Source organism: Choloepus didactylus, chromosome 16, assembly GCF_015220235.1.
Source record: "Choloepus didactylus isolate mChoDid1 chromosome 16, mChoDid1.pri, whole genome shotgun sequence".
Taxonomy (NCBI): Eukaryota; Metazoa; Chordata; class Mammalia; order Pilosa; family Megalonychidae; genus Choloepus; species Choloepus didactylus.
Window position 1 is genome coordinate 54,175,166 of NC_051322.1, and position 24,541 is coordinate 54,199,706.

The window sequence follows — 24,541 nt, forward strand, 5'->3', positions numbered from 1 at the left end:
AGTTGCAACCATAGGTTGGCTATGGATACAAGAGTTTGACAAAAATCAACAAAAATATTCTGTGGGAATTGATTGGTGATGTGGGATTTACAATAAGGAGTACTGTATATATTTTGTTATTTGTAAATTTGTTCTACAGATCCTTTCTATCAGTAAAATTTGCAAAAACTTATATATTCATATGGGAAAGAGACTATGGAAAGGGAAAATCTGAAGATCTAGGAGAGAGAGGGGACAGATGATAGAACCAGGCAGGAGAGGACAGTTTCTTGGTCTTGGACAAGAGTAGAGTATCTTCCACACTGACAGGAGGAAAGGAAGTCAGGACCAGTGTGTGTCTTAGGTTGCGTTCCCTAGAAGCAGAGCTTGAGACAGAGATTCTTTTAGTTCAAGTGATTTAGGGGACAGTGCCCTCAGAAGAAGAGGAATGAGGGAAGTAGGATAGGACAGGGGAAGAAGTCTGATTCTGGAGGGAATCACTGGATCACAAACTGCAGAAACATATTCCCACCTTGAGGCAGGAGACTGGCCTTTTCACCACGTCTAGTCACTGGTTGCCTGAGATCTGCCCTTCGGTGGGGGTGGAGTGTGGGGGGTAGTATAGCCTTCCAGGCTAAGTGGGTTCTGTTTGGCAAAGGGCAATTGTCATAGAAGTGGGTAGCTGTGAATTTTAAATAGCCAGCCCTCACAGCAGCTGGGTAATGGGAGCACCAGCTGGTCACAGGGATCTAACTCCAGCTACCAACAGCATCCGCTATGGTGTGGATACATGCATAGTTACAAGCTGAGGGGTAGGGGGGAGCAGGCTGTAAAAGAGGGAGAACTGAGACAGTTCTGATGCGTGGTGTCTCTTTCTCTTTCAAAGATTAATCCAAATTAACTGCTGAGGTTAGGGAGAACACTGATGGTGCAGGAAGCTAGATGAGAAGGTTTGGGGCAGCTGCTTCATGTGGGCAATGGGAGAGGAGCTGCCCTGGGCAGCTAGGTCCTCATCATAGGTAGAGTATACTTTCCTACTCCTTGACTTGGGTTTGGCCATGTTACTTGTTTCTGCTAACAGAATGGGGTAGAAGTTCCACTTTTGAGCCTAGACCCATGAAGTGAACATGCTCTGGCCAACCCACTGGTCCAAAGAGGATGGACGACACCTGGAGCAGATTCAGTCTCATACGTGTCACAGAACCACCCAAACAGAGTCAGAGATCCATGAGAATAAGTGCTTATCATTATAAGCCACTGGGTTTTGTGGTTGTTACACAGCATTATTTTGGCAATAGCTAACTGGTACACAATTTTTTTAAGTTCATAGTGCTCCTATAATTTTCCCACTGATTTTTAAATTTGGCATATCTATCTCTAATTTTTTTTTGTATTTAACCCATCTGGTTTTTATTTTATACATGGATTTCATAGTCAAATCACAGTCTAAAAGAAAATTCACCCATCTTTGTTCCCAGATATAGTGATAAAAATGAGAACTCAAGCTTGATTTTATTTGCCTCAAATTCCTACTTAATTGTAAATAAACTTTGCCTGACTTTTACGTTATATGCCAGGGTCACCAACATGAGAATTAGGTACTGAAGTTGTTAAAATGTCTCCTTTTTGCATTCAGTTTTCAGAATTCCCTTTACATCATGTAGGTCTGAAGGGTTAAAAATAACTGTTCCTCCGGAGACTTCTTGGACTATATTCTTCCTTGGGATCCTATGAGCTTTTTCCATCCAAACTGGGTCATCATCCTCGCCTAATTTTTTTTTTTTTTTTTTTTTTTTTGTATATGAAGGATTAAAAAATTCCAATTTAATAAATTTTGGAAAAGCAAATGTAAAATGCCTTGGGCTTATAAAACCAGAATTTACAATCATCTGTGAATAGTCAAAGACAAATCATAGAACCATTTTGATTACAAATCCAAAGTAATTCTAATGTTGGTTACAGAATCACTTTCCTATTGCCCTAATAAGATTACAGTTGTAAGCATCCCCACTGCTACTCACATTGCTGACAGAAAACCTCTCCTTCTTCCAGGAAAGTGTTTTCTCACTCAAGTCACATCACACAAACCAGGCACATCTTTCCTTTTGCAAAAACTTAACAAGATGATCTCCTTTTGGCTTAGATCAACCACCTTTCTCTTATGAATAACTCCTTTCCCCAGTGCCTGAATCCCTCCAAGTCTTCATCCTCCACAGGCTGTCTCTGGGTCTCAGCTCCAGCAGGTAAGTCCTTCTCTACAAGGAGGGCTGGGTCCATGAGGCCACATCTGTCACACATTATGTCCTCCCTATGCCAGTGCCAGCTGGACGCCTGGTTTTCTAGCACCTTTGCACTCAAGAAAGTTGTATTGCTCTTCTCTCTCTCTTCCTCATAGCTCACCAATACTCTCCTGCCTTTTTACGACATCTATTCCAACAAGATACCTGGCCATTCCTAGGTCCTCCTGTCTTGCACAACCCTTCACTGATACCCAGGTGACTGTAACCAGCACTGCAACACTGAAAATCTCTTGGTCCTTTCTCCTCTCAATCATTTCAGTGCAACTGGATCTCTTCTGGGAGCCCTGAGTCTTAACCCAGTCATTCCTCTTCCTACACCCTCTGCCCCTCAACAGACCTTCTCAGTAAGAATCCGCTAACTTCAAGATGCCTCCTGCTCTGCAAGAACACCACAGCCTCTATCAATTGCAAGCCTGAGGGAAGATGCCAGTCCTGCCAATCCTGACCAATGGTTTTGGGGTGAATATAGTACAACCCTCTCCTCTTCACTGCACTTCTTCATTAAGCCACCTATAAACATTCACTTTAGTAGTTTAAGCACAAAGCTCTTGAGAGCTGTCTTTTCCCTTTCTTTCAAATGTCTAGACTCCATCGCAAGGGGCCAGGAAGCACCTGCTAACCTTCTGAGCTCCTCTTAGGAACTAGCACGTAACCAGTTAAAGTGTGTTACCACAACTGCTTATATTTTATGGCCTCCATACAGTATATGTTGCAGCATTATTCATTTTGCAAACAATGAAATTTATCAGGGATCTGATCTTATGTGACTAAGATCTTATAGTGCTAATCTCCCATTAACATTAAAAATGTTCCATTTTTAGTATGTCCATGTTAAATATTCAATGAAGAGAAAACATGGAAGATTTCTTTATGAAAGCAACCATGCTTTCCTCTCTAGTGCAGCAAAGGGGCTGAAGGCCTGTTTCCACTCCCCATTCTTCTGGCACAACTAATCCACAGCTCACTGGCAGCACAACCCTAACTTAGCAGGCATTCATCATCAAGACCAGAACACCTATGCAACGCACGTAAAGAGGGTGAGATTGATAAACTACGTATCCATAGATCCTTTCCAATGGAGAAGTAAAAGAAAAGTCTTATAAGACAGCTGGGCAGAGAGGCTAAACTTAGGTGTGCCAGTGCACACACACAAACAGGGACAAGTCAAAAGTCTCAACAAGGATTTACTTTAACAGAACCTGGCACAGGTACACTAACTCAAGTCTTACTAGAAAGGAGTCACTTGGTTTTTTTTCCCCTTTCTTAACACAGCACAAGCCAACAGCCAGCTAACCATTCAGACTCATCATTGAATAGAAGGGAGCGGCATCAGACACAAACTTTCAGGCCCTGGTTTTAATGTGCCTTTAGTACTTTTTCTTTATCCTTTCCTCCGTGTTCACTAAACAGAATTTTTGAAGTTTTTTTTTCCCCAGTTGTGTTTATCATGTTTTTAATTTAGTCTCTGAGGAGGAATTCTCTGAATCTGCGTCTTCTAAGTCGACTTGGTGCCTTTTGAGGCCACTGTGGCCGTGAACACCCCTGCTGCTGTCTGTGGTTGGAGCGTCAGTGGGGTCCTCTGTCGTTCCAGCATTGGGGTCTCACAGGCCATTTCAGAGCCACAACAGCCTTGTGTAGGAGTGTCCCTGTCAGAGACAAGTTATCATGGTCAGTGTCCAAATGTCCTGGGGAGGAGTAGGCCACCACCTCCAGCTCCCCAAAGTTCTGTCCATTGTTGAGGGGGTGAGAGGAGTCAGAGTGTAAGCGTCCACTGTTGTGGTTGGCACAGATGGTTTTGGGGCTCCTCTCCTTGCTGTCATTGGACTGGGTCCTGGGACAGTTGCCAGATCCACTGCTGAGAGTGGAGCCAGATGCCTTGGGGACAGGAGAAGAGGGTAGCTCCTTAGCCCAGCTCTCAAGGCCTTGTTCAGGGCTTTTCCATTGAGCTTCCTGATTTCGAAAGAATGTTCTACAGAGCCACCATTGTTAGTGTCCTGGGAGATACCCTCTGACACCTCTGCCCAAGGTTGGCTGCTGTGCTCGTGGCCTGGACCATTGCTGGAGTTTCTAGTCAAAATCCCTTCTTTAAAAACATCCTTGCTGTGGCCTTCAGGGTGCAGTCCTGGTTCCTCTGGACCACAGCTGTGTTTAGACAGCTTGTCTAATTTTTAAATCTTCCAGATCTAATGCTCTCAAAAATCAGTAAGATTTTTCCCATCAGATAATCCTAGCAGCCACACATTCAGTTCTCTGGTTTTATTCCGCATGCATTTGACTTTATATACTCTGCTGTAATAATCTATTAACTTGATAAAATCTGCTGACTCCTCGTGGAAAATATTGTTTTTATTTGATATTTCCTGTGGCTTTCTTTCCATAGCCTTCATTGTTATTAGTATTTACATGAGAATAGGGCCTTTGTTTTTTTTTAAAGTTCAACTGTGCCTGCTGCTTATTGTCTCCCCTGAAGTCACAGTCCTCAGTTTGTGACACACATCATGCTTTTCATATAGAGCACTCAATGAACTCTAAATAATTAATCTTTCCATCATATCTGTGAGTTACCTAAGTGAGTTGAATCAGCCCCATTTTACAGACAGGACACTTGAGGATGTCAAGTCCGAGTATAAAGCCCTTGCATCTCCTGTATAGATGAAGCCCCTCTCCTTGGCTACAGTTAATTCACCTGGGTTATTATCACATATATTATATTATGCTTGCTTTTTCTCTGTAACATTTTCAAAGGAAAGATGAAACATTGAAGGGCAAAACTTCACAAATAAATAATCACTTCTAATATTCCTTGGGAGAGTGGTTACTGGATAACCTGTTGGTAAATTTGAGGCAATGATTTCGTGCTTACATAATAGCATGTTTGCATGGAATGAGAAGTTTCTGACTATTAGCTTTCTTACACTTTTTCTATTCCTGGACAGGACTGGAATGGACCACAGCTCTGCAGTCAATTGGTAAAAAAATTGAATCATGAATAAAAGTTCCGGTTTATTTATTAGCTACTAAATGAGCTTGATTTATTCAGGTTCTTTTGGTTGTTATGCTTACTGATTGGTGACCAACAGCAATGATAATTAAAACAAGACAAAACAAAAATCTGTAGAGCATCTTTAATATTCAATTTAGTTTTGCAGAAAAAGATAAGGATAACTCATGGAATTCTTGTAGATAAATGTTCAGGATTATGGGCAACAGGAAGAGAGTGTCCCATGCTTTCCTGCCTTCCACAATTGTCTATTCCATCTCCTTCCCATGATATCTTCCAGTTAAAATCCTTCAAGGCCCTTCTCAAATGCAGCAACCGTTATCTGGTCCCTCTCAATCCACCTTCATGTTTTGAATCATATATAATACACACACACACACACACACACACACACACACACACACACACACACACACAGAAGTTGTGGATTTACAGAACAATCATGCATAAAATACAGGATTCCCATATACCACCTTATTATTAACTTCTTACATTGGTGTGGTCCAAATGGACAATTGATGAAAGCACATTTTTATAATTGTATATTAACTATAATCCATGGTTTAACTTAGGGTTCACTGTTTGTGTAGTGCAGTTTCATGGATTTTAGAAAAAATTTATTCTATTACCACATATACAACCTAACATTTCACATTCATTCACAATGTTGTGCTACCATCACCACTATCCATTAACAAAACATTTCCATCATTCCAAATAGGAACTCTGTACAATTTAAACCTCAGTTCCCTATTCCCTACCTCCACCTTGTGTCCTAGTAACCTATATTCTAGATTCTGACTCTATGAGTTTGCTTATTCTAATTGTTTCAAAAAAGTGAGATCATATAATATTTGTCCATTTGTATATGACTGATTTCACTCGACATGATGGCTTCAGAGTTCACCAGAGTTGTCACAGGTGTCAGAACTTCATTCTTTTTTTATGGATGAATAATGTTCCATTGTATGTATATACCATGTTTTGTTTATTCATTCATTGGTTGATGGACACTTGGGATGCTTCCATCTTTTGGCAATTGTGAATAATACCACTATGAACATTGATGTGCAAATATGTGTTTGAGTCTCTGCTTTCAGATCTTTTGAGTATATTTCTAGTAGTGGGATAGCCAGGTCATATGGTAATTCTGTACTTAACTTTCTGAGGAAATGCCAAAATGTCTTCTCAGCAGCTGCACCATTCTACTGTATCACCAGCAATGAATGAGTGTTCCTATTTCTCCACATCCTTTCTAACACTTGTAATTTTCTGTTTTTTAGTAGTAGCCACTCTAGTGGTTGTAAAATGGTATCTCATTGTAGTTTAGATTTGCATTTCTCTGGTGGCTAATGATGTTGAGCATCTTTTCATGTGCTTTTTGGCCATTTGTATATCTTCTCTGGAGAGACATCTATATAGATGTGGAGAGACATCTATTCAAGTTTTTTGCACGTGTCTATATTGGGTTGTTTGTATTTTTGTTGTTGAGTTGAAGGATTTCTTTATATATTCTGGATGTTAAACCTTTATTGGATATTTTGTTTCCAAATATTTTCTCCCATTGTATAGATTGTCACTTCACTTTCATGATCAAGTCCTTTGAGGCACAAAAGTTTTTAATTTTGATGAGATCCCATTTATATATTTTTTCTTTTGTTGCTTGTGCTTGAAGTATAAAGTCAAGAAACCATTGCCTAATACAAGCTACTGAAGGGTCTTACCTACACTTTCTTTTAGGAGTTCAATAGTTCTTGTATTAAGGTCTTTCATCCATTTTTAGTTCATTCCTGAATGCAACATAAGATAGGGGTCCTCTTTCATTATTTTGCAAATGGAGATCCAGTTTTCTTAGCACCATGTGTTGAAGAAACTATTTTTTTTCCCAATTGAGTGATCTTTGCCCCCTGTCAAAAATCAGTTGGTCATAAATGTGAGGGTTGATATGGTATATATGTTTGTCCTGTACCAGTAATGTGTTTTTTTTATTACTGTTGCTTTTAAAATTTGGAAGTGTGAGTCCTCCAACTTCACTCTTTTTTAAGATAGCTTTGGCTATTTGGGAACTCTTACCCTTCCATATAAATTGATTCTTGGATTTTCCATTTCTGCAGCCAAGATTGTTGGAATATTGATTGGGATTGCATTGAATCTGTAAATAGCTTTGGGTAGAAATGACATCTTAGCAAGATTTAGTCTTCTAATTTGTGAGCATGGAAGGTCCTTCCATTTATTTAGGGCTTCTCTGATTTCTTTTAGCACTGTTTTGTAGTTTTTTGCATACAAGTCCTTTAGATTCTTGGTTGTATTTATTCCTAGGTGTTCGATTCTTTTAGTTGCTATTGTAAATGGATTTTTTTTCTTGATTTCTTCTGATTGTTCAGTGCTTGTGTCCATAAACAAAACTGACTTGGGGGTGTTTACCTGTACCCTACCACTTTGCTGAATTCATTTATTATCTCTAGGAGCTTCATTGTGGATTTTTCAGGATTTTCTGTATATAATATCATATCATGTGCAAATAAGGAAAGTTTTACTTTTTTCTTTCCAATTTGGATATCTTTTATTTCTTTTTCTTGCCTAATTGCTCTGGCAAGAACTTCCAGTGCAATATTGAATAACAGTGTTGACATTGTCTAGTTACTGACTTTAGAGGGAAAGTTTTCAGCCTTTCATTGTTAAGCAGGACATCCTACTTAACAATGCCTTTTCTATACCAATTGAGATGATCATGTGGTTTTTTCCCCCTTCATTCTGTTAATGTGGTGCATTACATTTATTGATTTTCTTATGTTGAACCATCCTTGCATACTGAGGATAAATCCCATTTGATCATGATGTATAATTCTTTTGATGTGCTTTTGGATTCAGTTCACTAGTAGTTTGTTCAGGATTTTTGCATCTATATTCTTATGATATATTGATCTGTTATTTGCTTTCTTGTGGTATCTTTATCTGGCTTTGGTATGAGGGTTATGTTGCCTCATGGAATAAATTATGGAGTCTTCCCTCCTCTTCAATTTTTTGGAAGAGTTTGAGCAGGATTGTTGTTAAGTCTTCTTGGATGTTTGGTAAAATTCCCCTGTGAATTACAACACTGATTGAATTACTGATTCAATCCCTTTACTAGTGATTGCTTTGTTGATATCTTCCATTTCTTCTTTAGTCAGTCTAGGTGGTTTGTGGGTTTCTAAGAATTTTACCATTTTGTCTGGGTTATCTAATTTATTGGCAGACAGTTGTTTATCATATCCTTTTATATTCCTTTTTATTTCTGTGGAGTCAGTAGTAATGTCCCCCTTTTCACTCCTGATTTTTGTTATTTGTGTCCTCTCTCTTTTTTTCTTCATCAGTCTAGCTAAAAGTTTGTTGATTTTATTGATCTTTTCAAAGAACTGACTTTTGGTTTTGTCAATTCTATTGTTTTTTTGTTTTCTATTTCATTCATCTCTGCTTTAATCTTTTTTATTTCCTTCTTTCTGCTTGCTTTGGGTTTAGTTTACTCTTCTTTCCCTAGTTCTTCTGGTTTTGAGATTAGGTCTCTGTTTGAAGTCCTCCTTCTTTATTAATGTAATTATTTAGAATTCTAAATTTCCCTCTCAGCACTGCCTTTGCTGCATCCCGTAAGTTTTGTTATGTTGCATTTTTGTTTTCATTCACCTCAAGGTAATTCCTAATTTCACTTGTGATTTCCTCTTTAACCCATTGGTTATTACAGAGTATGTTGTTTAATTTCTACATATTTGTAAATTTTCCATTTCTCTCTCTGTTATTGATTCATTCCTTTGTGGCTGGAGAAGTTACATCGTATGATTTTAATATTTTTGAATTTATTGAGACTTGTTTGGTGTATCTTGGAGAATGATCCAAGTGCACTTGAGAAGAATGTGCATTCTATTGGTGTTGGGTGAAATGGTTTTATATGTCTGTTATGTCTGGTTGGTTTAGATTATTGTTGAAGTCTTCTTTTCCTTTTGATCTTCTATCTAAATGTTCTATCCATAATGAGAGTGGTGTGTTAAAGTCTCCTACTGTTAATGTAGAACTATCTGTTTTGCCTTTCAAATATGTCAGTATTTGCTTCATATATTTTGTGGTCTCCTGTTGGGTGCATATATATATTTATAATTGTTATAAATATATAACAATTGTTGAATTGGCCCCTTCTTCCATTTGTAATGACCACTTTGGTCCCCCATAACAGTTTTGACTTAAAGTCTATTCTATCTGATACTATTATAGCTACCCCAGATGTCTTTCAATTACTATTTGCATGGTATATTTTTTCCATCCTTTTACTTTCAACCTACTTGTGTCTTTGAATTTAAGGTGCATCTTTTGCACTGCGCATATAGTTAAGTCATGCTTTTTTATCCATTCTGCCAATCCATTTACACTTGAAGTCAATACTTATAATGCAGGACTTTCTTCTGCCATTCTGTTATTTGGTCTTTATATGTCCTTTATCTTTTTTGTCCCTCAATTCTTCCATTATTGCTTACTTTTATATTTATTTGATTTTTTTGTGTTGTACCATGTTGAGTACCTTCTCATTTCTATCTGGGTATATGTTTTCATATATTTTCCTTGTGGTTACCATAGGGGTAAATATTTAGTATCCTAAATATATAACAATCATGTTTAGTTTGATACGAACTTGACTTCAATAGCATACACTCCAAGGAAACTATACCCTTCCATCCCCCCAATTTTTTGTACTTACTATCATTTATATCTTTGTACATTGTGTGTCCAAAGCCATAGATTTATCATTACTTTTTATGCTTTTGCATTTCAGCACCTGTAGGAAATCAGAAGTAGAGTTACACACCAAAAAAATATGATACAATAGTACTGATATTTCTAATTATCCAAAAGGTTACCTTTACTAGAGGTTTTTATTTTTTTTTTATGCTGCTTTGTCTGAAGAATTCCCTTTACTATTCCTTGTAGTTCAAGTCTAGTGGTAATGAACTCCCTCAGCTTTTGTTTATCTGGGAATGTCTGAATCTCTCTCTCCTTTTTGAATGAAAGTCTTGCCACATATAAAATTCTTGGCTGGCAGTTGTTTTCTTTCAGCGTTTCAAGTATTTCCACCCACTGCCTTCTTGCCTCCGTGGTTTCTGATGAGTATTCAGCACTCAATCTAATGGGACTCCTTGTACATAACACATTGTTTTTCTCTTGCAGCTTTCAGAACTTTCTCCTTATTCTTTGAATTCTACACACTGACCATTGTATAATGGGATGTGTTTTTCTTCATGTTTATCCTGTTTTGTGTGCTCTGGACTTTTCGGCTGTGTATATTCATGTCTTTTAGTGAGTTTGGGAAGTTCTAAGTCATTATTTCTTTGACTATTCCTTCTGCCCCTTTCTCTCTTCCTTCTTCTGGAGAGTCCCATAAAGCATATATTGGTACAGTTGATGATGTCCCAGAGGTCTCTTAAGCTATTTTTGTTTTTTACGATTCTTTTTACTTTATGCTTCTCTGCCTGACTCATTTCAATTGTCTTATCTTCGAGTTTGCTGATTCTTTCTTCTGTCAGCTCCAAGCTACTGTTGAAACCCTTCTGGGAATTTTTCATTTCAATTATTGTGATCTTCAATTTCAGTAGCTCTGTTTGGTTCCTTTTTAACATTTCTATCTCTTTACTAATATTCTCACATTGCCCACTCATTGTTTCCCTGATATCCTTAGTTCTTTGCATTTTCATCTGGAGCATTTTTAAGATCACTTTTTAAAAGTCATTGTTCTGTATGTCCAAAGTCTAGTCTTCTTCATTGCTGTTTTCTGGATTGTTTTCCTCTCCCTTTGCATGGGCCGTCATTTTTTGTTTCTTTGTTTGTCTTGTACTCTTCTGTTACACCCTGTATGTTTTAATATTTTAAAAGTTAACTCTGAGATATTCCCTGAGTCATCTGTTTCTTGATTTTGTAACCAGCTGGTGATATGACAGATTTTCTGGAGCTTCAGCCATCCTATCAGAGAGGTCTGCCCAAGACGAAAGCAAAGTGCAGGGTCCTCCCTGTTTTTTCTGGGCCTGTGTCTTGTCTTGGGTTTGTGCTTGCTAGTTGCTTTGAAGTTCCCCTGTTTACAGGAGTTTGAACGCCCTCTCTGTTTCCAGGAGATGGACCTTCTCCCTCTTCTGGGAGTGCAATGCAAGTAATCCTTCGCTTTAGGCCATTTGCCTCAAAAGTTTCCCACACTGCTTTCATTGTTGTCTCAACCTACTTTTGCTTGTAGGGAAAATTCTGGGAGGGGGTGTACTCCAGAGGGGAGTTTCCCAAGTCAGTCTTTCCCAGTTGGAACAAGGCCAGGAGCACACTTAGGGGGCACAGACCATCTCCAAACTGCCCTTGTGCGGGGGTCAGGAAGGTCATCAGGAGGGTCTTCTAAGGCTTCCCAAAGCTGTGCTTTCTTGACCTGCCCAGCAAATGCAGCCCTTTAACTTGTCCCCTGCAGCCCTGTGGAAGTGTAGTGTCTTTAAGTATCCTCAGCTGCATAGTGTCTTTAAATCTCCAGGGTGGGTTGAAACAATGGCCACCATCAGAGCCTAGCCCCCATTGATCCCAAGTCGCTAATCAAAATCCATGATCAGCAATTGGCTGTGCCCACTCCAGATCTTTGGTAGGTGGATTTTTGTGAGCTAGTCAGGACTGGACCCTACAGCGGCCTGCCGCAAGATTGGGGGCGGGCACTGGTACCATAGCATGGAGAGAGTGGTTTCCTGGTGTTTACCAAATTTTACCAATCTCTTATTCCTATTCTTCCCTGGAGGCTGTACAGTGTTCTGTTGGACTCCAGAGTTCAAAATAGCTGTTTCAGACAGTTCCTGCCTGCTTAACAGTTGTTCAGGGGGAGAGATAGACTTAATCCTAGAGCTTTCTACTTTGTCATCTTCCCACTCCACATTTTATTTTGTTTGAAGTTTTCATAAATGTTAGTACAGACTACTGTCTTATTCTCTTGCTATATTGTAAATTTCTTGGTACAAGGACTATGATTCATTTTTAGATTTTCTGAAGCTCTTGGATTCCAGTAGTATTTGCTTGTTCTTCCCATTTGAATAGTATTCAATTCAATACTAAAGCAACCAATGAAATTTAACAATTAACAACAGATATATCCTCTCTCCCCAGTTGGGTTAGACTTGGGTGGCAAATCTAGTCTTGAAGTAAACCCCATGAGGAAAAACAAGAGTTAACAAAATTGGAATAGTTCTGTTATAAGATGCTTATCCAAACCAAACCCCAAATCACAATTTGGGTGAATTTTTACAGGTTTTGTAGTGTTCATGTAATAGAGACTCCAAAACTGTTTAGTTCCAATTTTCAAAAGGATCGGGTTGCCCTAGTAAGAGATCAGGGATTGTGAATGGAAAATCTGTTTGAGCATCATCTAGAAGAAAAAAAAATGATGTATAAACAGGGGGAGAGCATTGTCTTGTATGTACTCTAGAATTAATTCCATTGCTATTCACCCACCTTTAGGAATCTGGAAATAATATGCCTGTTGGCTGTTTGTGTTAGAACAAATGTAAAATTAATTGGCCTAGTTGACAGTACTTGGTCTGCCTTGGACAGAGAAAGATTTTAAGATGGTTCTCTCAAAACAGGAATCATAAAAAAGCCTCCCAAATTACATTTTATTAGGCCAAAATATTGTCATTGTCATATTTACTCATGTTTCCCCTTCTCGTGAATGACTTTTACCCTCTCCCAGGAGACCCAGGATTGTTTTCTCTGCATAATTCACCCTTCCTGGAAGGCAGCTTTCTTGTCCACTGCATCAGGATCTTCCTGGAAGGCTAGGTAGGAATAATGAGTATGACCAGAGCCGCTTGCTCCTCAGCTCTTCTTCCAAGTACTGGGAGACTCTGTCCTTGGCAAGACTAGGCAGCAGGGTACAGCCCTGTTAAAATCCAGAGAAGATAAGTTGCACCCTAATAGCCATAATATTTGATGTACCCTCAGTTTTCTTCTGCCTCCTCTGCCCTTTTGCTGCTAACATAAAAATGGAGATAAATTATTTCTGTAGATATTCTACTTCTACATTGATTCCTAATCCTCTCCAAGGCTGAGCTACTCAGCAATGTTATTAATTAAATGCTTAAATGACAGTGACATTTACAATCCATGAAACTGTATTAAGGGCACCAAGAGCTTTATACCTTGAAAAACAATGTAAATAGCGTTTGACTTGGGGAGAGAAGACCTTGGCTTGAATACTAGCTGCAACATTTGTCAGACCAATCATACCCAGTGGCCAGTAAACATAAATCTTGGATACATGAACAGTTACGTTGCTTTGTGGCAGTCAGCCAGAACCCTCTTTGCATGGTTTATGTCTACTTGCTTCTAAGCATTTCTTGTTCCTCCCTTAACTCCTAGCACTTTTTATAACCTAGATTCAAACTCACTCCTCCGCAATTCAATCTCATTTCACTGATACCCAAAACCATCTACTCCTAGCCTCTTTTAGCTAAGTTATCCAGCCCTAATCTCAACCCCTGGTAACCTAGTACCCACTCGGGCTTGCCTAAGTCCCTGTGAAGATGGGAGTTGTCCATAATTTCTCAGAGCCCCAGGTTTCCTCATCTGTTTCAGAGTGATGAGGGCCATAAAGAAGAACGGCAAGACACTATGAGGCTATCTGACTTGGGCATCCAACCTAATATGGAGGGTCAGAGAAGGCTTTCCTGAACATGTGGCATTTGAACTGGGTATAGAATTGGGATGAGTAGGCAATTGGGAATATCATTCTGCTATCAGTGTGGAGAATGAATTAAAGTGAGGGAAGAAGGTAAGACTAAGTAGAATGTACCCTCCTGTGCCAGTTTGGATGTGTTGTGTCCCCCAGAATGCCATTATCGTTGATGCAATCTTGTGTGGGCAGACATATTAGTGTTGATTACATTGTAATTCTTTAAGTGTTTCCATGAGATGTGACCCACCCAACTGTAGGTGATAATTCTGATGGGATAATTTCCATGGAGATGTGGCCCCACCCATTTAACATGGGCCTTGATTAGTTTACTAGGGCACTATATAAGCTCAGACAGCAGGAGTAAGCCTGCTAGAGCCAAGAAGGACATTTTGAAGAATGCACAGAAGATGAGAGAGCAGCTGCTGATGAGACACATTTTGAAGATGGTCATTGAAAGCAGACTCTTCCTCCAGAGAAGCTAAGAGAGGACAAACACCCCAAGAGCAACTGAGAGTGACATTTTTTTTTTTTTAATTCATTTTTATTGAGATATATTCACATACCACACAGTCATACAAAACAAAACATACATTCAGTTGTTCACAGTAGCATCACATAGTTGTGCATTCATCACAAAAATTATTTTTGACATTTTCATTACTACACACAAAAATAATAAGAATAAAAATTAAAGTGAAAAAGAACAATTAAAGTAAAAAAGAGCACTGGGTGCCTTTTTTTTCTTCCCCAGTTTTCTACTCATCCATCCATAAGCTGGACAAAGGGAAGTGTGGTCCATATGGTTTTCCCAGTGACATTTTCACCCATCATAAGCTACATTTTTTTTTTTAATCATCATTTTATTGAGATATATTCACATACCACGCAGTCATACAAAACAAATTGTACTTTCGATTGTTTACAGTACCATTACATAGTTGTACATTCATCACCTAAATCAATCCCTGACACCTTCATTAGCACACACACAAAAATAACAAGAATAATAATTAGAGTGAAAAAGAGCAATTGAAGTAAAAAAGAACACTGGGTACCTTTGTCTGTTTGTTTGCTTCCCCTACTTTTCTACACATCCATCCATAAACTAGACAAAGTGGAGTTTGGTCCTTATGGCATTCCCAATCCCACTGTCACCCCTCATAAGCTACATTTTTATACAACTGTCTTCGAGATTCATGGGTTCTGGGTTGTAGTTTAATAGTTTCAGGTATCCACCACCAGCTACCCCAATTCTTTAGAACCTAAAAAAGGTTGGAGAGTGACATTTTGAAGAGGAGATGTGGCCTAGAGAGGAATGTCCTGGGAGAAAGCCATTTTGAAACCAGAACTTGGAGCAGACGCCAGCCACATGCCTTCCCAGCTAACAGAGGTTTTCTAGATGCCATTGGCCATCCTCAGTGAAGGTATCTGATTGTTGATGCATTACCTTGGATACTTTATGGCCTGAAGACTGTAACTGTGTAACCAAATAACCCCTCCCCCCTTTATAAAAGCCAATCCATTTCTGGTGTTTTGCATTCTGGCAGCATTAGCAAACTAGAACACCTCCATTAGGGCAGAGATTTTTCTTCTTTTTAGTCTGTTTTGTTCACTGTTATATCCTCAGATTCCAGAATAGTGCTTAGCGTAAAACAGATGCTTAAATATTTGTTATTTGAATGAATGCTGTGTAAACGGTTGCTGGGAAACATTTTAGAAGTTGAGAATCCTGGCAAATAATTCAGACAAGAAATATTAAAGGCCTGTTCTGAAGTAGGGGAGAAAGGAGGTTGGTATGGATTTAAAAGGTTTTGATGGGGTAGATTTGATAGATGTTGGTGAATGGGATAATAATGAGAATAGCTTCACTTCATTGAGAAATTATTGTTTGCTGGATTCTGTTAGGTTAAGGATAAGATACTTTATATATTTATCCCATGTCCACTAGAGCATGTTCTCTAGATTAGACAAATTATTTGGTTCCCTGTTGAATCTTAGTGCCTATACACATATCTATTTGTTAAATGATGAAATGAACCCTGACGGCAACTCTTAAGGTAGGTATCGTTGTTTGACAGTGTTCTGGTTTGCTAATGCTGCCGTTATGCAAAATACCAGAAATGGATTGGCTTTCATAAAGGGGGTTTATTTGGTTATACAGTTACAGTCTTAATGCCATAAATTGTCCAAGGTAAGGCATCAAGAATCGGATACCTTCACTGGAGGATGGCCAATGGTGTCCAGAAAACCTCTGATAGCTGAGAAGGCATGTGTCTGCTCCAGAGTTCTGGTTTCAAAAGGGCTTTCTCCCAGGATGTTCCTCTCTAGGCTGGAGCAGCAAGCTCCTTCTGTTTGAGCTTCTTATATAGGACTCCAGTGATATAATTAAGAGCCACCCTGAATGGGCAGGGTCCATATCTCCATGGAAATTATCCAATCAAATGTTTCACTCACAGTTGATTGGGCAAATGATGATGATGTCATTAGGTGTAAGAGGGAACATAGAGATGAGCAGGTCAGTCTGGACGCATGGAGTTTGAAGGGGCTGTCAGACAAGTGCAGATGACAAGTGACAAAGCACAAAGCAAAGTATTGGATTTAGAGGGACGAGCTGAGCTAGAGACAGACATTTAGGAGTTATCAGATAGAGGTGGTAGGTCAAGCCCTGAATCTCCCAGTGTTGAATGGACAAGCAGTTCAAGAAGAGCCCAAGCCATGGAGTGGCCAGAGAGGAGGGTGAGGAGCCAGGATGTCTGAAAAACCAGAAGGGTAAGACTTGCAAGAAGTGAGCAGCCAACTCCAACAAAGGTGGCATGCTGGCAAAAAAAAAAAAAAAAGGTAAAGTGAAAATTGATTTGTATTTAGTGATTGAGTGAGGAGAATTTCAGTGGTATTGTGTGGCATGGTGGGGACAGAAGCCAGACTGCAGGAGTTGAAGAGGGAGCCTATTGAGGAAATGAAGGCATAGATCAGTCATTTAAGAAGCTTTTCTGATTACTTCTAGTCAAGTGTGGAGTTCAGGCAAATGCACTTTCTCCCACATGGAACCTTTCCAGACAGATAAAAGCAGATTAAAAGGAATTTCAAATATAGACCCAGTCCTAATGAGGCAATGTCGGGGGCAAAAGTGAAGGGGCTCATGTGGGGTTTACACTCCTGGTGTGGTTGTGAATGTGTGTTTATATGCAAGTCATTTATGGATTTGTATTCATTCATTTATTCACAATATTTATTGAGTGTCTTTCCCGTATGGAGCACTATTCTAGGATGACAAAGGCTCCTTCCTCATGGAGCCTACATTCTAGTGGGGGGTGAGGGAGGGCAGGGATTATGGAAATAAAGCTGAGAAGGGGGCTAGGGATTTGGGGGGTGGAGGTGGAGGTTGCAATTTTAAATTGAGTGGTCAGCGAAGGCCTTCTTCGAAGGTGCAATTCCCTCGAAGGTGGCCAGAAAGGCATGAGGGCGGGAAGGAGCTCCATATCTGCTTGAAGGGCAGTTTAGGCAGCAGAGGGAACATAATCATATGAACAGCTCAGAATGTTTTAACCTTAGCTAGTAGAGCCATCTCCTCACTCCCTGAGTTTCCTCTTTGGCACCAGTGCAAGACGGTGAACATGAAGCACTCTGAAAAGAGACAGCTCTCCTGAGAGGGACATGTCGCTAGGGCCTTGTGGTCACTGCTCTCTCCAGTCAAGTGCTCTAGTCTTGTGAGGTTCTGGATGTAAGTCGAACCAAAAGAGAGGGAGACCTAGTTACCCTGAAGAGGTTAGGACACCAACTGCAGAGAATGGGTGAAATTTAAGATATCACTTTTCCTTTCATTTCAGGCTTTATGTGCAAATTTACAATTATGTTTCACTAAGCTTAAATGAGTTCATTTTGCCTTTTCTCAGGACTAGTTTATGCGAGAAATATTACAAATCATCTTTTTGTGTTTGCTACATCTGGACCTAATTCCATTTTTCAAGAAATTGTGTTTGCAGAAATAAGGCCACATGGAAATGAACAAATAATGAAAAATTGAATGTAACAAACCCCCAAAGTCCTGGAGAATTAAAACCCTGCCAGAATTATTTATAAAATGTGCACCAGTGTCCAAAACTATTTACAGTTTGCTCCATGGTTTATAAAATCTGGTGCAATCCAAACATACTTGCTGGTTCCATGAGACTCAAAACATGTTTCTAAACTCCTGTGCCCAGCTCCAGTGCAAAGCAAAGAGCCCCGTATGGTGGGATCATAATCTTGACATGCCAAGATGCTTTGTAACTAGAGACCCTCAGGGTCATTCAGAATAGAAAAAGTAGATTTCTGTATTTAACTCTGGACTGTTTTCTAGTTAGTATGTAAATATAGATGAAAATCCAATTTCCTATGACTCAGTGAAGCTGGTGCAAGGCAGAGAGTCAGGAAGTCAGGAATGCTAAATCCGGTGAAAGGGGTGGGATTTCACAGAAATCAGAATGCGAGGATGAAAAGTGAATGAAAATCATAAAGCCTTTAAAATACAAAGGGACATCTCAGTGCTGAGCAGTCAAGTGGTTTATTAATGTTTGAGTGATGTGGAATTTGACCAAACTTCAAAAGTTCCCTAGGATATAGGAATGTTGGGATGGGCGCTGTAGAGGGATTTCTGCATCCGCTCTCCTCTTGGTTATGCCACCACATATCCTTTGGTCCTGCAAGCCATTCAGGTAGTGGAAACACAATGCCATCCATCTGTACCTCTTTGAAACAAGAATCTCACATTCGAGCATCCCTTTTAAATGGTGGATACAAGAGCCAACTCTTGCTGCTATCACAAGGTCTCACAAGGCTGTTAATCATCAAGTACTGATAGCTACTGTTCAGCGTTGGATGAATACCAATTAGAGAGATGGGGCAATCTGAGGAAGGCAGAGGAGAGAACAGTGGGGCACTGGCTTTGTTGTTTTGGGGAGGGGTTGCCAAAAAAGTATTACCTGGGGCTCCATTGCTGTTCTCGCCAACCCTGAGGGGCAACTGATGAGAACGGCGGACTGATTTGCCAAGTATAAAGGAGGGAGTATATCAGAAGCATCATATTATTAATAGTTTTTATAGATAATAATGGCTGGATCGTGTTTGATTTTAGTTTTAGAAGCAGGCAGCATTTGCCGAGATTTGTGATAATTTGGTTTGCATTTCCTCTCATGATATCTTCTAAAAGGGGTTGCCTGAAGCTCTAGGTAAGCTTGGAAGAAACACAAAAGTTACCGTATGCAAAAGAGAAAAATGTACTAGGAAACATTTAGGAAAATAGAATGAAGAGTCCTTCCATTTACTGATACGATAAAAGAACGTATCGATTGGACATACATTCCAGACTGGTGCAGGTAGCTTACCCTGATAGGGCTTTCATGCAAAATGAGATTTTAGTTACTCATGTACATCTCTCTACTCAGCCAATGGCATTCAAATCCAGTGTTCAACATAGAGACTTGCTCTTTCGAGTGCCTCCTCCATTGCCTTCTACAGAAGCCTGTGTGGTATCAGAACTCACTCAGCACCTTTGGATTGCATCTTGGGGACAGTGATTCTCAATATGACGATAGGGTTTATGACTGGCTACTATATCAGAAGCAAACTTGTTGAGAGCCGGCTACAGACTTGGGAATAGAAAAGGAAGCACATATTCTCTGCCCCCCACCCCAGTTTATTTCAGAGCTGTCTTCCACTCTCCGAGTGCTGCGAACACAGCGTGGAGCTGCTCAGAAAACCTGATTAGGTCCCACAGTGCTAAGCACAGAAAATTTCAAGAGATTAGGAAATTGTTACTGTTGGAAGTAGTATGAAAAATGGTCCTTGTGGGGGGAGGACAAAAATTAAACTGAGATGACTAAGAAACATATTAACTCGAATTAAGTTTGATTTGCCACCAAGAGCTCTACTCTTTCAGATGCTTGGAAGAGTGCTTCCATGGGGAGCTGAAAAGTGTTCAAGGCCTCTCCTGAGTTGATAGTGTCCCCATGGCTGATGTGAACAGTTCAGGGTGGGGAGAACCCCAGAGACCTTTCAATTAGCTTGGAAGCCCTTGTGTCAGATTTGAGAGGAGCAGGCTTGAAAGAAATAAGAAAAAAATCATTTGGCTGTAAGAATTTTTCCTTTGTTCTTTTGTTCCCTTCATACAGTAGGCACTCAATAAATATTTATTGAATAAAGGAATGTGTGTTCTAAGATATTAAAATACTATGCACTTTGAAACCAAGTGGTGGGTATGGCCAGATGTTGTTTTTCCAGATGAATATTCCATGATAAGGAACACCATACTCTGTATGAAAACAGCTGAAAGCAGCTTTGTAGAAATTTCCCCTGGATTTGAGCTTATTGGGACATTATTTGTTCAAGTGACTCATGATCTTGAGATTGTGTAAATCATTGCAATCCTGAAATTGCCAAGTAGAAATAAAACCAAACCCAATGTAGCAAAATCTAGAATTGAATCTAATGATGGAGGCAGCTGACAAGCAAGTATATTTTGGGGGAGGAGGAGAAGAATCTACAGAGCTGCCTGGAATACAAATCAGATCATAGTCTTTTGGTTGATATGCTAGTTACCGCAGTAATTGCTTGGACTTTGCCATAATTGTATCTTTTTGTATCTTTACAAACACAATGCAATGGATCTCATGTAGCTAGCTTTGTGCTTTTATATTTTTCCTTTTTCTTAAAGATCGTTAAAGGGTATATACCATCGTGTATTATTGATGTTCTTTGCAACCTTCCAACAAAATCACAGTGAATGGGAAACACTGTTCTGTCTCAGTTGGTAGGGCAGGGTGAAAAGGTGGGGGCCTGAGAAGGCCATGGAAAAGCTCCTTTGGAATCATGCTGGAGGAAGACACATTACTGACTGGCTACATATATAAAGGACAAATGTCACTTTACAATGAGTTGCCCTTTGTGTAGAGACTACCAGGTCAAACTAATTAAGCCCAGACAAGTGGAGAAGAAAAGCAGAATAGTGTCTGTAGAAGAAAAACTGGAAGAAGAATAGAAAACTTCATAAACTTGGGCAGCCAAATTGCAGCAGATTGTGAGATCAGGGGAGACATATGTCAGGTATGGGGAGAAAAGAAATTCATCCTAACGGCAATTCAGGTGTAGTCTAAGGACCAAATTGAAAATGTATAGCATCACTATCTTGTCAAGGTTTCTGAAAGGGGCTCAGTGAAAGCAGCACTTCTCTAAAGAGAGGAGATTCAATTCTCTGGACGAGGGGTGTTTGTGAAGAATCCTTGGAAGCTGCCAAAATGGACTGTGACTTTTGGGATTTCAGTCACATTGTCAAAGTCAAAGAAATGATTGACAAGTGAGGAAGTAGAGAAGGAGGCAATACTGAGATACCCTCTATTAAGTGACTAAACGGCTTTGTGAATTTAGGCCTTTTAATTACCTGAAAGCAGGTAGGAGCGAACAGGTCTAGATCAGTGCTTCTCAAACTTAAAAATGCATCTAAATCACCTAGAGAGACTATTAAAATGTAGATTATGATCCAGTAGGCTTTGGGTGGGGCCTAGGATTCTGTATTTCCAACAAACTCCCTGCTCATGCCCGTGACTGGAGACCATCCTTTGAGTAGCAAGGGGATAACTATTGTGTCACCATCTCCTCAATCTTTATGTTTGCTTAAATTGTCTTTGAAGAGAGGAGCTAAGTAAGGTGGCATGTTCAAGATAAAACTTTTAATTTTATTAGGGTCTTTGTTAATGTGCTTTTAATAGTTAATATTCTGAGTATATTGGATTACAGGTTGTAAACTGCCTTTGGTGCCAAGTATTGTATCAATGTCCTCTTCAGATTACTGACAATTTGTATTTTTGGTAGTCAGAACTTGATCCTCTCTCTTCAGATGGCATAATACAGGGAGAAGAGAAGTGACATTACCTTTACCTAATTCTAACTGCAACTGTATATACAAAGACTCCTTTTTTCCCCTTTCTTTCTCTTGATTTCTTTCTTTTTTTTTTTCTTTTAAACCACTACTGAGTCAATGGAATCCAGCCAAATCCCTGGAAATAATCCAGATTTACACATTTCTCTTGCCCATTACAACTGTAACAGTAGTAGCAAAATAGAAATAGCTCTATTTACAAAAACATTATCCCCCTACAATTTAAGATCACAATTGGCATGCCAAATCAATATTAAGGACATGTTTAATACACATAGTTTTTTGGGGGGTGGGGAATAGAAATAACACCTTTTATTTTGGAATCAATTTGAAGGGAGCTGACTTCACACACTGAATAGAGATCTCAGCCCATAATCTTGGTTCCTGAGCACACAGCGCCAGTTTAGCTTCTAATTTACTCTCGGGTGACTAAATGGTATTGCTTAATTATAACAGTTGCAAATTCCATCCTCCAAAATATATCACAGGCAGCCAAACATCTGCAAGGTTTTGTGGAAGGGAGGATGCCAAATGAAATGCTCATTTTTTGTATTATTTTCCTTTTATTAGTTTTTAATACATATATGTAATAAACAAGATGAGCAAGACAACACTTAAATATGCACCAATGGTAATCAAATGTAAGATATTAAGTTGCAAAAATGCCCATTCTATGGAAAGGAATATGCTCCTCGGGAGAATCTAGGCTGTGACAGGGGACATTTTAAAATAACATTAACTTTTCTGTGATGGAATAGAAGTAGGAAGACTTCTCAACATGGGAAGTGCAGATAAGAGCCAGGAAAAACCCTGCAGATTGTACTGAATGCCAGCAAAATTTTTCATTTTTCTGTGAAGAGGAGGTTTAACTGCTGACTAGTTGAAACACCTCCATTACTGAATACTAACTCTTCTGGATAGGTTACCGAAATACAAACTGGTGTGAACAAACTCAGAATGTAAAAAGGAAGTTAGCTCTGGTTTGGTTTGTCTCAAGCTTGTAACTGACAAAAAACAATTAAAATAATCTGTTTCTTTTTTCCCAATAAATGAAAAGATGTTTTCAAGATGAGCATTAAAATGTAACTATCTTTTCCAGACATAAATTTGTAATTTATTTGGCTAAGTAACGGATATACTTTTACATGTAAAATAGTTTTTGAAAAATATTTTTGAACTAGTTTTTATTTTGTTACACAAAAGATCCCCCATCATAAATATATATAATATGCATATTTACTGATATTCCTTATATTATGTTTATATATATAATACATATTTCTGAGTTGTATAGGTTTAAAAAGAGAATGTTCTTTACCAGAGTGCCTTAAAAATGTCCAGCAAACAAAATTTCAGACTTCACAGATGACTCACCTCCCTTGTGCAGTAGTATCTGTGTAAATTTTTTAAAAAAGAAGAAAAAAGAAAAGTACAAAATATTAAAAAATAGCCAATTAAAAAAGTTGCTTCTGTGTACACTCAGCAGGGATCTGGTAAAAATTAAGCTGAGGCTAATGAAGCTCCAAGCCCCTGCCCAACTCCACAGAGGGGGAAGACTGAATATTGCCTGCGATGATGCAAACTGCTTAAGGAGCTCTGTGAAAGTCTCGCTGAAACCAACTTAGCAAATGCTCCTGTCCCATGGCCTTTATAAAGACCATCTCCAATCAGACAATATCGCTGCTCTGTGGAGCTAGGTGTGACTCCAGTGTGTGCTTACAGCTTAGTCACCTCGGTGAGGTGTTAGCTCGGAAGTCAAGGGAGCCTGCTAAGTGGATCTCATTAAACAGTCCGGGACTCTTGGCTCTTACTGATGCCCAGGTGGGTGCTAGGCACATGGACGGTTGATTACGAGACTCACCCATTCCCTTTGTGGAATCCAGCTGAGTCTCTGTTCCAAACCCGAGAGGTGCTGGTGCCCTGCCTTTTCTGCGATCATATTCAGGCTCTTCCTAGGGGATTTTTGGAACCTCCCCCAGGAGGATCCCCCCCACAGCCTGGCCTCTCTGAGTATGGAGCCCATGCTGAAGCCTCATTGCCACCAGATTTATGCCGGGGTCCCTGTAGGTTTCTTCCGGGGACTTGTCTGCTAATTTCAGAGAGACTGCTCAGAGTGTGGTCCACAGAGCAGCAGCTCAGGCAACACCTAGGAGCTGTTAGGAATGCAGAACCTCAGGCCCCGCCCCAGAACTACTGAATCAGAAACTGCTTTTTGACCAGGAGGCAAGGCAATGGCTCTGCACAGTCAATGCTGGGAAGCGCGGGTGTAATTCATTTTGGAAGCTTCGGTGGCCGAGTGGATCGGCCAAACCAGAAGCTCTGGCACTAGAAAAAGGGACTTCTGGTGATGTGACAGTTTGAACTAAAAGAACAAAAGTGTGTGATGGACAGGAATGGCTATAAAAAGACTTTTGAAAATGAGGTCCTTTTGGGTGTTGCTCTAACTACTCCTTTACAAATCCCGACACCTGGGAGACCCTCTATCCCATCTCAGCTAAAGGCTAGTCTTGGCAGAAGCAGAGCAGCCAACCATGACCAATGGATCTGAATATATTTCCTAAGAAACATGCATCTGTTTTTCTGTTGACCAGGAGATGATTAAACTTAAGGCCGTAAGAACTGTAAGCAGCAGGACAGTGGCA

General features: G+C 39.6%; 1 pseudogene; it reads right to left on the bottom strand.

Moving 5' to 3' along the window:
* Positions 1 to 3,724: 3,724 nt before the first annotated feature.
* On the bottom strand, positions 3,725 to 23,764 carry LOC119511284 (annotated as a pseudogene).
* Between the last annotated feature and the right edge of the window lie 777 nt (positions 23,765 to 24,541).